Source organism: Eleutherodactylus coqui, chromosome 4 (genome assembly GCF_035609145.1).
Source record: "Eleutherodactylus coqui strain aEleCoq1 chromosome 4, aEleCoq1.hap1, whole genome shotgun sequence".
NCBI classification, from domain to species: domain Eukaryota; kingdom Metazoa; phylum Chordata; class Amphibia; order Anura; family Eleutherodactylidae; genus Eleutherodactylus; species Eleutherodactylus coqui.
The window spans coordinates 161,216,183-161,230,073 of record NC_089840.1 but is presented as its reverse complement, the minus strand read 5'-3'; the positions used below and the strand labels follow the sequence as shown (position 1 = coordinate 161,230,073).

The following is a 13,891-nucleotide window of genomic DNA, read 5'->3' as shown; positions in this document are numbered from 1 at the left end:
TACCCCAGTCCCACCAGCCAACGGTCCTCGCGGTCCGTCCACAATGCTGGACGACGCACTGCATGGCGAGCTCCATGCTGTGACAGGCGACGGGGCATAGCCTACCCCCTGCCTCCTTAACAATTCTAACATTACCCCCAGCAATGCCCCTGTCTCGCCGCCTACACCTAGCGCGCCACCTAACGCTGCGCTGCCCCCCGCAAACTGACCAATACTACTCCCCGCATAAGCTAACTGGCTAACATTGTTGGACACACCAGACCTAGAGCATAGCTCACCTGGCTGCGCAGGGGCTGTGGACCCACCAGCCGCCGTCCCGTCACATTGCTGTTCCTCCTGGACTCTGCTACTGCCAGGCTGTGACCGCTCCGCTGGGACCGCAGCCGCCGCCAATCTTCCTGGTGCCGATTGGAAATGGGCCACCTCTGTCGTCGCTGAACGCCTTCCAGCTGATTCCGCCGACCGACCCCGAGGTACTGCGGGCCACCAATCTCTGGAACTGCTGCAGGGCTGCTCCCCCTCCGGTGCAACTACAGGTGAGCAGCCCCCAGCCCTTTCCAGCCTCTCTGCTATCGGTGCAGCACTTGGCCCCGCCCCCCTCTCAGCACGGGGCCTCGCGCTGGACGCCGCACCTCTTCCTTTGGCGGGAGTCCTCCCCGCCTTGCTCCCCCTGCCTGTTGGTGTTGCCGGGGGGAGCCTACTACGGGGGGGGGGGGGGGGGGCGGAAAGGAACTCCGCATTCTCTGCCTGCGTGAAGGAGCGTGCTCGGGGCTCAGTCTCTCTGGTGCACTCACCCTCTGCTCTTTTGCTGGCCCCGCTGGGGCTGCCGCCACCGGCCCCGCACCTATCGCCGACACTTGGCCCACTGCCCGCACCTCTCCGACTGCCTCTGCACCTCCCGTCGCCGCTCCTTGGCCTGCTACCGCCCCTGCGTCTGCCGCCGCCGATGGGGACCCCACCGCTGCTCCCAGGGCCTCACCGGAGAGCTGCTCGAGCCAGTCCAGACCCCTTTCCACCGCCGCTGCCCGGATCTTCGCAAGGATTGCCTCCATCTTCTACCGGTAAGTGGCTGGTCTCCGGGCTCTTCCTTTCCCGCTTGATGTTCAGGGTCTGCTCCCGCTGCTTTTCCTGGGCACCTCGGGTCTTCGGTCTTCCTGCAGTCTGCTGGGCTCTTCAGGTCTGGCTGGCACTTCGGGGGTATCTACTGCTTCTCCTTTGTATTCACTCTTCTAACCTTCTGTGCTTCTTTCTACCTCTCTTCTTCAGCTGCACTGGTCTTCTCTGCTCTAACCTCTCTTTTAACCCCCTCCCTGCTAGGCCCCGCCTTCTCCAAGCATCCTCCTCTACAATTAACCCCCTCCTCCCCGTTAACCCTATCATGCTGCCTTCCACCTAACAGCCCTGCGGGCTTCCGGCTCCAGCAGACCTTAATACAAAAATTGATGCACTACTACTCCCAGCTAGCCACAACTATAATGCACACGGTCAGATGTAGCCCTAAGAAGTAGCGTTGGGTTTCTTGCACAGAAGATCAGGACTGTATAGTGTATATAACTGTCCCTACAGAAGTGGCTGTGCCTTTACACTCTGTGTCTAATGCACTGCAGACACAGAACGGTATAACTGAAGTTGTTCGCAGTAGGCTAGGAATTTAGGAAATACTACAGAGCAATTTAACCGTGAGAGCTGGTTGTACAGCATACCAGGCTGAGAACGCAATTACTGAAAGACTGGGAACAGGCCTAGATGCATAATACAAAAATTGATGTACTACTAATCCCAGCCAACCACAACTATAATGCACACGGTCAGATGTAGCCGTAAGAAGGAGCGTTGGGTTTCTTGCACGGAGGATCAGGACTGTATAGTGTATATAACTTTCCCCATAGAAGTGGCTATGCCCCTACACTCTGTGTCTAATGCACTGCAGACATAGAACGGTATAACTGAAGTCATTCGCAGTAGGCTAGGAATTTAGGAAATATTGCAAAGTAATTTCACGGTAAGAGATAGTTGTACAGCACTGCAGGCTGGGAACGCAATTACTGAAAAAATGGGAACAGGCCTAGATGCGTAATACAAAAATTGATGCACTACTACTCCCAGCCAGCCACAACTGTGATGCAGACGGTCAGATGTAGCCTTAAGAAGGAGCGTTCGGTTTCTTGCACGGAGGATCAGGACTGTATAGTGTATATAACTTTCCCTATAGAAGTGGCTGTGCCCCTACACTCTGTGTCTAATGCACTGCAGACATAGAACGGTATAACTGTAGTCGTTTGCAGCAGGCTAGGAATTTAGGAAATATTACAGAGCAATTTAACCGAGAGAGCTGGTTGTACAGCACTGCAGGCTGAGAATGCAATTACTGAAAGTCTGGGAACAGGCCTAGATGCAGAATACAAAAATTGATGCACTACTACTCCCAGCTAGCCACAACTTTAATGCACACGGTCAGATGTAGCCCTAAGAAGGAGCGTTGGGTTTCTTGCACGGAGGATCAGGACTGTATAGTGTATATAACTTTCCCTATAGAAGTGGCTGTGCCTCTACACTCTGTGTCTAATGCACTGCAGAAATAGAACTGTATAGCTGAAGTCATTCGCAGTAGGCTAGAAATTTAGGAAATATTGCAGAGCAATTTCACGGTAAGAGCTGGTTGTACAGCACTGCAGGCTGAGAGCGCAATTACTGAAAGGCTGGGAACAGGCCTAGATGCAGAATGCAATAATTTATGCACTACTACTCCCAGCCAGCCACAACTATAATGCACACGGTCAGATGTGGCTCTAAGAAGGAGCGTTGGGTTTCTTGCACGGATGATCAGGACTGTATAGTGTATATAACTTTTCTTATAGAAGTGGCTGTGCCCCTACACTCTGTGTCTAATGCACTGCAGAAACAGAATGGTATAACTGAAGTCATTCGCAGTAGGCTAGGAATTTAGGAAATACTTCAGAGGAATTTCACGGTGAGAGCTGGTTGTACAGCACTGCAGGCTGAGAACGCAATTACTGAAAGGCTGGGAACAGGCCTAGATAGATAATACAAAAATTGATGCACTACTACTCCCAGCTAGCCACAACTATAATGCACACGGTCAGATGTAGCCCCAAAAAGTAGCGTTGGGTTTCTTGCACGGAGGATCAGGACTGTATACTGTATATAACTTTCCATATAGAAGTGGCTGTGCCCCTACACTCTGTGTCTAATGCACTGCAGACACAGAACGGTATAACTGAAGTTGTTCGCAGTAGGCTAGGAATTTAGGAAATGCTTCAGAGCAATTTCACGGTGAGAGCTGGTTGTACAGCACTGCAGGCTGAGAACGCAATTACTGAAAGGCTGGGAACAGGCCTAGATGCAGAATACAAAAATTGATGCACTACTACTCCCAGCTAGCCACAACTATAATGCACACGGTCAGATGTAGCCCTAAGAAGTAGCATTGGGTTTCTTGCACAGAGGATCAGGACTGTATAGTGTATATATAGTAACTTTCCCTATAGAAGTGGCTGTGCCCCTACACTCTGTGTCTAATGCACTGCAGACACAGAACAGTATAACTGAAGTCGTTCGCAGTAGGCTAGGAATTTAGGAAATACTTCAGAGCAATTTCACGGTGAGAGCTGGTTGTACAGCACTGCAGGCTGAGAACGCAATTACTGAAAGGCTGGGAACAGGCCTAGATGCAGAATACAAAAATTGATGCACTACTACTCCCAGCTAGTCACAACTATAATGCACACGGTCAGATGTAGCCCTAAGAAGGAGCGTTGGGTTTCTTGCACGGAGGATCAGGACTGTATAGGAACTGCCGGAGCCAGAAAACGCAGGTTGTAGGCGGGAGGCAGGCATGACAGGGTTAACGGGGAGTGAAGGGTTAAGTGAAGGTAGAACTCTGGGTAAGAGAAGGAGGGGATTAGTGGGGGGAAAGGAAAGAGCAGCAAGAAAGAGGACGCGGAGGAGTTAGAATTCAAAGAATAGCAGTTGGAGCTGAGCCGTGGAAGTGTGAGGAAGCAAGAAGACAAACTGCAACCAGACCAAGAGGAAAGACCAGGAAGAAAAGGCGAAGAAGGAAGACCAGGCAGAAAAGGTGAAGAGGGAAGACCAGGGAGAAAAGGAGTAGAGGGAAGACCAGGAAGAAAACGTGAAGAGGGAATACCAGGAGTCAGGAAGAAGTATCGGGAAGTGAGAGGAGAGTACAGAGAGAAAGGAGAAGAGGAGTAGCAGAATCGTCACGGAGAAAGAAAAGGCCGGCGGGGCGAAGAACAGAAGAACACAGTCCCGAAGTCCACTTAACGGGAGAGAAGATGGAGGCCATGCTGAGAAGAATCCGGGCGGAAGTGGAGGAGAGGGGCCTCACCTGGCTAGTGAGAATGGTGGATGATCCCGCGGAAGACGCTGCGCCGGCCCCGGCTGAAGCTCCAATGCTACCTTCACCGGAGGAGAAGGAGGGCTTGAGCGCCGGTGAGACTAAGCCGGAGCAGGCTCCTGCCCGGCGGCGCCGCGTATGTGGAGCCCCTCCCCCGCCCCACCACGCGCTGCTCCTCCGGCAACCCCTACTGGCAGGGGAAGGAGGCCGGGGGGGGGAGGGGGCATCGGCGCTACAGTGCAGGAGCGGAGGACCAGCCGCGGGAGAGTGCGGCTGGGCAGAGATCATCGGCAGCTACTGAGAGCAGGCATGGAGCGCGGGCATGCGCACCCGGACATGTACCGGTCAGGGCGCACCCCAGGCGCAGCAACAGGCCAGATAGCAGAGTGGCTGAAGATGGGGGCAGCAGGCAGCGCCCCAACACCACAGAGGCGGCCAGGCGCGCATCGGCGCCATGAAGAGCGCCTGGGATCCAGGACGAGCGGCTTCAGCCAGGAGGAGGACAAGCAGCTGCGAGGAGTGATGACGCAGAGGACGGCAAAAGGGATCGGCCGGACGTTGGAGCAGCAGCTAGTGGGTACACAGCCCCCTCGCAGCCAGGTGAGAGATCCATGTCAGTTTTGTCTAATACGTTTAGCCAGGTAGCACGCGCGGGGTTTAGCACAGGGGCTCTGGCAGGCGGTGGCGCAGCGACAACTAGTGCGCTGGGTGGGGGCGATATGGGGGCGCTGCTTGGTGTTTTGTGCGGTTTGCTTATGCGTCGGGGGGGGGGGGGAAGGGGCAGGGCAGGCTGCGCCGCCGGTTGCGGCGGATATTTCGCCGTTTAGAGCATCATCCAGCATTGCGAGCGACCCGAGCGGGAGCTCGGCTGGGGGTGAACAGGCGGCGCGGGTAGCCATAGAGCAGCCCTCCCCTTCAGTGGTTTCAGCATGGAGCACAGACGTAGGGTCGCAGGTCGGGGACAGGAGACAGGGCATAGCCGGGGGTGCGGGCACCAATCAGGCAGTGACGGTAGCGGTGCAGACAGAGAAGGATGGGGATGGGGTTAGATTGGATGATAGTGCGAGAGGGGAGGTGTATGTTTGCTAGGAAGGGCCCCAGGGGGCCCATTTGAAGAAAGAAGTTAAGGAAAAAATATGGAGGGACGAATATGTTGAAATATTCTCCCTCATCTCCTTGGAAAAATGTAATCTCGACAAGGGGAAGAGAACTGAATTTAAAAAGGAGGAGGAGGAGAAGCGGAGGAGGCGTCTGATCCCGCAGACGTTTTCTAACTGGCTCCAAGTGTTTGCCATTCTGGCAAGCGTGATTGGGGAAAAAGCGCCGCAGACCACGCAAGAAGTAAAGCAGAGGATTTTCCAACACAAAAGTACTATCCGTACAAAGAAAAAAGAGTTGCCTATGCCCAAACATTTTTTAGAGCATGGTCATACCGTAGATCAATTACGGTTTAGGGTTATTGACCATGTTCCCATATTAAATAGAGGGGGGGATAGAGAGAACCTCTTGAAACGCAAGGAATTGCGATGGATACACACACTTGATACCATGGCACCGAGGGGGCTTAATAATGAATATAGCTATTTGCCGCACATCTAGGCTATGATTCTGTATAGTGTATATTGTTTTTAATCAATGGAGAGGCGATTTACATGGTTTAATATTAATACACTCCTTTATATGTTTTAGGATCGGAGTTCCTCCTTCTCTGATTTGGGCTGCATCACCGAAGTATTGACACGGTTATTGATGACACATTGCGCGTGATATGTTGATAATGTAATGGCATGCTTACATGTATGATATAATTTTTTGTGTTTCTTTACACTGCCTGTATTCAATAAATCATGGAAAAGGGATTTATTGTAAAGCGTTTTGATTAATGCTGGAATTAATAACCCAGTGGGTGGTGTAATCGAGATAGATGTAATGCGTGGTATGGATTTAGTAACAGTAGTTTGGGTATAACATTGTCCTGCATCACACTATACTTTGTTCAATAAAAGAGTCTGTCTGTGAAGTACATTTAAAATGTGGGCATAGTGTTGTACAATGACCCTGATTGTGCCATACAGCGTTATTAATATAGTTGATTAAGATATGCTTGTGACTAGCAAATATGTATAGGATTGTATTTGATGTCTATAATATTGTGCTTTGAGCAAAGATTGTTGCATTAAGAAGCTACCATAGCGGTTTGAGAGTGGAATGAAGCTCTAACATGCGGCTCAGCAATGAGATTAATATCAGGGAGGTTTTAAATGTGTTGCTGGGACTGGAGTAGTTGTAACCGCGTAGATGCACAATGCTGCAATATGATAGGTGCAGCGGTTGCCTGGATACGACGTGCTCATGTGACTGTTGGAAGGAACGTCGAGAGCGTGATGACGTCATCGGGAGGCCGGCATGAGCGCTGCTCCCATGGAGACGCTGTAAACGGAGACAGGGACTTCGGTGGTGATGTGCCTGATCGGGGAGGACGACTCTGGATCCCAGGAGTATCCTTGATTGGACATAGGAGTGGCTACGGCGCAGCTGATAGCTAATTAAATGGTAGGAGGAACTACAACTTATTGACCAATGTTGAACTTGCAATCTCCTTGTTTTAAACTATTTAAGGGGGGTTGTGGTTTTATGTAACATGCTTGACAAAGGCTGTTTGTAACGGCCGAAACGTTGCGTGATTACTGAAGATGGAATAAAGATTTTGATACCTGTTTTACTGCACCTGAACGTTCCTGCTGCCATTTTTGGATAAAGTTTTGTGATTTTGGAAAACTTGGGTCCGTTTCCTGGTTAACGGCTGTGCAGGGAGAGCCTCCCCTTGGATAAGGGTTAGCTGTAGTGCTGCAGGCACTTATGTGTTGTTGGAGTGCATGACATGGATCCAGGCCAGCGAGCACACAGCAGAGGTGAGGAGATGAGTGAACATCTTGAACAAGGTGCTGCAGGTACACCAACCTTTTTTTACACTTCAGCGGATGCTGACAGAATCATGGTGGCTTATGCTACTAATGGCGCTATGTTTAACTCCCCATCCAATGATATGCTTCTCAGTAAATGGGAAGGAGAATTGAAACGTATAACTTCTTTGGAATTACATTTAATAACCTTGACTGAATACTTTAAAGTGAAAAGGATACCTAGAGGTTTAAGAGCTCATGTAAAACCAATGCTTCTGCCTGGTAATATGGCCTTTGCGGCGAAATTTGAATCGATTTGCAATAAGTTCGCACTGGATATAATGCTGCTGAACATTGAATTCCTTCAGAAGGAGGTGGTTGCTTGTAAAGAACTAGCTGAGAAAACTGAAAAATCATTGGTGGATATGTTCAGCCCACAGGAGTGGGAAGTGCATTATACCAACAAAATGGATTTCATTAAGAAATATAGAGCTGAGCTGGAAAAGCAGAAGAAAAGCAAATGGTTCCGAGACTTAGAGGACTATAATAATAATCGGGTGTACAGCTGGCAAGGGCAAACTGCCCACAATGTGCATGAGCCTCGGGCTGTAAAACGCAGACAGAGAAGGAGATTTAAATCCCGCAGAGACTTTGGTTTCTCATCAGCAGGCTCAAGTTTGGCTGATGAATTGGTAGGCGAACAGAGTAACAGAGATTCTTTTTTAGGAACTGGTGGGAGATTCCAGAAGAAGAGAAAAGAAAATCCTAATGCAGACAGAGACGTGGTGGAAGGAAACATAAGAGGACACGGAAGGGACCAAGGAAGAATGGTGACCAGATCCGCGGACAGACCACCGATGCCAGAGAGGAGAATATAGAGACGGACCTGGTGGTGAATATATCATCTAGGACACTTAGTAAAACTGAATTGATGGTGTTGAGTAAAGGACTGTCTTTTTGTCCGGTAAACAATGTGGACTGGTTCCAAGTAGATTTAGATTTGAAAAGGTTCTATAGGAATCTACGTTTGAAAGCGCATTTCTCGACGCATGCTGTGACGAGTGGTGGCGTTGTTGCGCAGTCCAACCCACGTGAGGGTTTTAGCCTCGGTGGGGTTGGACTGCGCAACAAGAGTCGCTATCAGCCACCGGCTAATAACCACCCTGTTGAAATGTATACTGATTTGGTAGATAGAGATATCAAGAGATTGAGAACTGAACACCTCAGAGGTAGGAATAAATATAACAATTTATCAAAAGAGGAAAGGCTAGCGATTGAATCTTTAGCTAGTGATGCTAGCATAACAATAAGGGCTGCTGATAAGGGTGGGGCAGTCGTTGTAATGAATACGGTACAGTATGTAGAAGAGATGGAAAGTCAATTGGCCCAAACAGATGTATATGAAAAATTGGATGTAAATCCCACAGTGCGCTTCCAAAAGGAATTAAGGGTCATGTATAATGACGCCCTTTTGGAAGGGACTGTGGATGAAGCATTGGTAAAATTTCTGGATGTTGAATTCCCTAAAGTCCCTATCCTATATACGTTACCAAAAATTCATAAAAATCTGAGCCACCCCCCTGGCCGCCCAATTGTTTCCGGTTGTGATTCGCCGATTTCGAATGCCTCAAAGTTCCTAGATAGGATGTTGCAGGAATTTGCTGTGGGTTCCACATCTTATATTAGGGATACGAGTCACTTTTTGGAGAGGCTGAGAGAGGTTCAGATAACGCACAACACTATATTGGCGACATTTGACATCGTGGCTTTATATACATCAATTAAGCACTCCAGTGGTTTGGAGGCGGTTGAGCGTTATCTGAATGGTTTGGGTATCTCCACGCGATGTGTAGTGTTTGCCCTGTCGCTGCTGGAGTACATCCTCACCAACAATTATTTTTTGTTTGGGGGGTGTACTACCGGCAGCGGCAGGGCACCGCTATGGGGGCACATATGGCTCCGACATACGCAAATACGTTTATGAGGGCGTTCGAGGAAGATCATGTATACACCTCTGAGCAGTGGCAGTTTGTGAAATCATGGTGGCGCTTCATTGATGATATTTTTGTTCTGTGGGAGGGCACTGTTGAGGAGCTGAACTGTTTTCAGGGGGCCCTGAGCAGTGTCCTCCCAGAATTACGTTTGACCTTAACGTGGTCGCATACACAGATTCAATTTTTGGATGTGCTGGTAAGCAAAACAGGGGACACTTTGAGTACAGACATCTATAGGAAGCCCACCGACCGGAACAACCTGTTAAGATATGAGAGCTTTCACCCCAAACCCATGATTGCATCCTTACCGGGCAGCCAACTCTTGAGAGTAAAGAGGATTGCGAATGAAGGGGTAGTGGAGGAAAGGTTGCAACAAATGTGTGACAGGTTCCGCCGGAGAGGTTATCCGGAATTGCTGCTGAGAAAGGCAAAAGAAAGGATGGAAGAGGCTGTAGTGACAGACACTTTGAGGGGTGAGAGAACTAACAACATAATCCCCTGTGTTATGTCTTACAGCGACATGAGTTGTAAAATAGCAAATACACTGAAGAGACATTGGGATATACTACAAAGAGGCTGCAGTGAGATTTGCGAGCTTCGCTCTCCCCCTGTTATGGCATACAGGAGGGGGAGGAACCTCAAGGATATGCTTGTACTGACATTAATAGAGAAGGGGAGTCCCGAGCAGGGATTGTTGCAGCCTTTGAGGCCTGGCAATTTTCCCTGCTTGGGATGCGCATGTTGCGGAAACTTGGTAAAAGGCAATTCATTTAGGCATCCATATACGGGTAGGGAGTTTAAAATCAAGGGGAGGTTCACTTGTACCTCCAGATTTGTGGTGTACCTTATAACCTGCCCGTGTGGGCTGGGTTATATAGGGGAGACCACGCAAGAAGTAAAGCAGAGGATTTTCCAACACAAAAGTACTATCTGTACAAAGAAAAAAGAGTTGCCTATCCCCAAAATTTTTTAGAGCATGGTCATACCGTAGATCAATTACGGTTTAGGGTTATTGACCATGTTCCCATATTAAATAGAGGGGGGGATAGAGAGAACCTCTTGAAACGCAAGGAATTGCGATGGATACACACACTTGATACCATGACACCAAGGGGGCTTAATAATGAATATAGCTATTTGCCGCACATCTAGGCTGTGATTCTGTATAGTGTATATTGTTTTTAATCAATGGAGAGGCGATTTACATGGTTTAATATTAATACACTCCTTTATATTTTTTAGGATCGGAGTTCCTCCTTCTCTGATTTGGGCTGCATCACCGAAGTATTGACACGGTTATTGATGACACATTGTGCGTGATATGTTGATAATGTAATGGCATGCTTACATGTATGATATAATTTTTTGTGTTTCTTTACACTGCCTGTATTCAATAAATCATGGAAAAGGGATTTATTGTAAAGCGTTTTGATTAATGCTGGAATTAATAACCCAGTGGGTGGTGTAATCGAGATAGATGTAATGCGTGGTATGGATTTAGTAACAGTAGTTTGGGTATAACATTGTCCTGCATCACACTATACTTTGTTCAATAAAAGAGTCTGTCTGTGAAGTACATTTAAAATGTGGGCATAGTGTTGTACAATGACCCTGATTGTGCCATACAGCGTTATTAATATAGTTGATTAAGATATGCTTGTGACTAGCAAATATGTATAGGATTGTATTTGATGTCTATAATATTGTGCTTTGAGCAAAGATTGTTGCATTAAGAAGCTACCATAGCGGTTTGAGAGTGGAATGAAGCTCTAACATGCGGCTCAGCAATGAGATTAATATCAGGGAGGTTTTAAATGTGTTGCTGGGACTGGAGTAGTTGTAACCGCGTAGATGCACAATGCTGCAATATGATAGGTGCAGCGGTTGCCTGGATACGACGTGCTCATGTGACTGTTGGAAGGAATGTCGAGAGTGTGATGACGTCATCGGGAGGCCGGCATGAGCGCTGCTCCCATGGAGACGCTGTAAACGGAGACAGGGACTTCGGTGGTGATGTGCCTGATCGGGGAGGACGACTCTGGATCCCAGGAGTATCCTTGATTGGACATAGGAGTGGCTACGGCGCAGCTGATAGCTAATTAAATGGTAGGAGGAACTACAACTTATTGACCAATGTTGAACTTGCAATCTCCTTGTTTTAAACTATTTAAGGGGGGTTGTGGTTTTATGTAACATGCTTGACAAAGGCTGTTTGTAACGGCCGAAACGTTGCGTGATTACTGAAGATGGAATAAAGATTTTGATACCTGTTTTACTGCACCTGAACGTTCCTGCTGCCATTTTTGGATAAAGTTTTGTGATTTTGGAAAACTTGGATCCGTTTCCTGGTTAACGGCTGTGCAGGGAGAGCCTCCCCTTGGATAAGGGTTAGCTGTAGTGCTGCAGGCACTTATGTGTTGTTGGAGGTCATCAACAATATGGCGGCCTCATCTACGCCAGTTGTGAATTTATTGCGGCATTTGGTACTTGAAGCTCTGGCCCTGAACATCTAGGTAATAGCGGTACACGTTCCAGGAGTCCATAATTCAATTGCGGATGCTCTCTCTCACTTTCAGTGGGAGCGGTTCCGGACGCTGGTGCCGGGAGCGGAGGAGACGGGGAGGAAGTGCCCTCAACAGCTCTGGAACGTGGTAAGCGAGCAGTGGGGGACTTGATTGCACAGTCACTGGCTCGGGGGACGAGAGCGGTGTATAGCGCTGAGTGGGAGGATTGGGTGGATCAATGTGGGGGGGCTTGTTCGACGGATGATAGGGTGGGGATGTTACTGAGCTGGTTGGGAAGGAGTTCCAGGGAAGGATGGCCCGTGGGGCGGGTCAATAGGTTTATGGCCGGGGTAGCGTTTGGGTGTAAATTAAAAGGGGTAGTAGACGTGACCAAAAATTTTATCGTAAAACAGGCGTTAAGGGTTTTAGGAGAGGTAACGGGCGGTCGGATACGAGAAGACCAGTGTCTTTTAGTATCTTAGAAAGGCTGGAGGGGGCAATAGATTCGGTTTGCAGGGACAATTTTGAGCGTTTGTTATTTAAAGCAGCTTTTTCCTTGGCATTTTTTGGGGCTTTTCGCGTGGGGGAATTAGTTTTGCCTAGCAGGGCAGAGGGGGGACGGGAGGTTGATGGAGGATAGGCTGGAAATTTTTGTGCAGCAGTCCAAGACGGATCAGGAGGGGAGGGGACAACTGGTACGGTTGGGGAAGGTCGCAGGGGCCGTCATGTGCCCAGTTAGATCTTTTAATAACTATAGTCAAGTTTCAGGGGGGGGCAGTGGTCCATTGTTGCGACATGGGGACGGGCAATTTTTGTTGCTGTTCCAATTCACGGCAGTTTTTAAGAGAACTATGGTGGCGGCGGGTTTTGACAGCTCGCAGTTTGGGTCCCATTCCTTCAGGGTGGGGGCAGCGACGGAGGCCACGGTCCAGAGTATGGATGAACAGGCGGTGAGAAGGATAGGGCGCTGGGGGTCAGCATGTTTTAGGTCATATGTGCGGCCACACCTTCTATAGATATAAGTTATATATATTTTTTTTTAAACGTGAAAAGGGGATTTTTCTGTGATTTATTCTGTTTTGTTTTCTTGCAGGTTGTCATCAGGCATTAGTATGGATTTTAGGCCATTTTTTTTGTTTTTTGGGGGGCTGAGCGGGCAAGGGTTAGGCCTAGTGGAAAAAGGGATTGAGTTGGATAGAGTGCCGGACATACTTGTCCTGCACGCTGGGGGGAACGATTTGGGGGCATAGGCCATTCAGAGATTTATTGAGGGACATCAGGTATGACATCCTTAGATTGATGTCATCATACCCGGGGTTGAAAATAGTCTGGTCCGAGATAGTCCCTAGGAAAGCGTGGAGAGGTGTGAGATCATTTAAGGGGCTAAATAAGGCCAGGATCAAGTTGAATAGGGAGGTTTCACGCTTTGTTGGGCAGCGAGGGGGTTTGGCCGTACGGCACATTGATTTGGAGGCTGGCACAGGTAACTATTGGAGGTCGGATGGGGTCCATCTTAATGAAATAGGGACAGATTTATGGATGGAGAGGATTCAGGAGGGGAATGAGCATGCGTTGTTGTTGTGGCAGCTGGCACAGGCTTGAGGGGGTCAAGCCGTGCTGGCTGAGGAGGGGTCCCATGGAGTCAGCAAAGTGGGGGTAGTAGGGGGGTAGCAGGGAGCTGGATAGCTTCCTTTCCCCTCTGTGAATTGTTGGTTAGGACTGTCGCCTCTGGGAGTCGCAGGGCGGTGCCTTGCAGTGATTGTGGGAGGGGTTAGCCAGGTTATCGCCAGCGACTCCGTAATACCCTAGTCAAGGAACTGCCGGAGCCGGAAAACGCAGGTTGTAGGCGGGAGGCAGGCATGACAGGGTTAACGGGGAGTGAAGGGTTAAGTGAAGGTAGAACTCTGGGTAAGAGAAGGAGGGGGTTAGTGGAGGAAAAGGAAAGAGCGGCAAGAAAGAGGAAGGGGAGGAGTTAGAATTCAAAGAATAGCAGTTGGAGCTGAGCCGTGGAAGTTTCCCACCCGCCCGCCTGGAAGAAAGGGGTTGTGGGGGGGAATTGTCATGGTAGCAGGGGGGGTGGAGGGGTCCCGTGGAGTCAGCAAAGTGGGGGTAGCA

At 49.1% G+C, this 13,891-nt stretch overlaps 1 long non-coding RNA gene across 1 annotated transcript; it reads left to right on the top strand.

Moving 5' to 3' along the window:
- Positions 1 to 6,660: 6,660 nt before the first annotated feature.
- On the top strand, positions 6,661 to 10,732 carry LOC136624778 (uncharacterized). Its single transcript, XR_010792428.1, has 3 exons — positions 6,661 to 6,928; positions 8,005 to 8,170; positions 10,515 to 10,732. It is a non-coding gene; the product is annotated as an uncharacterized lncRNA (long non-coding RNA).
- Positions 10,733 to 13,891: the final 3,159 nt, after the last annotated feature.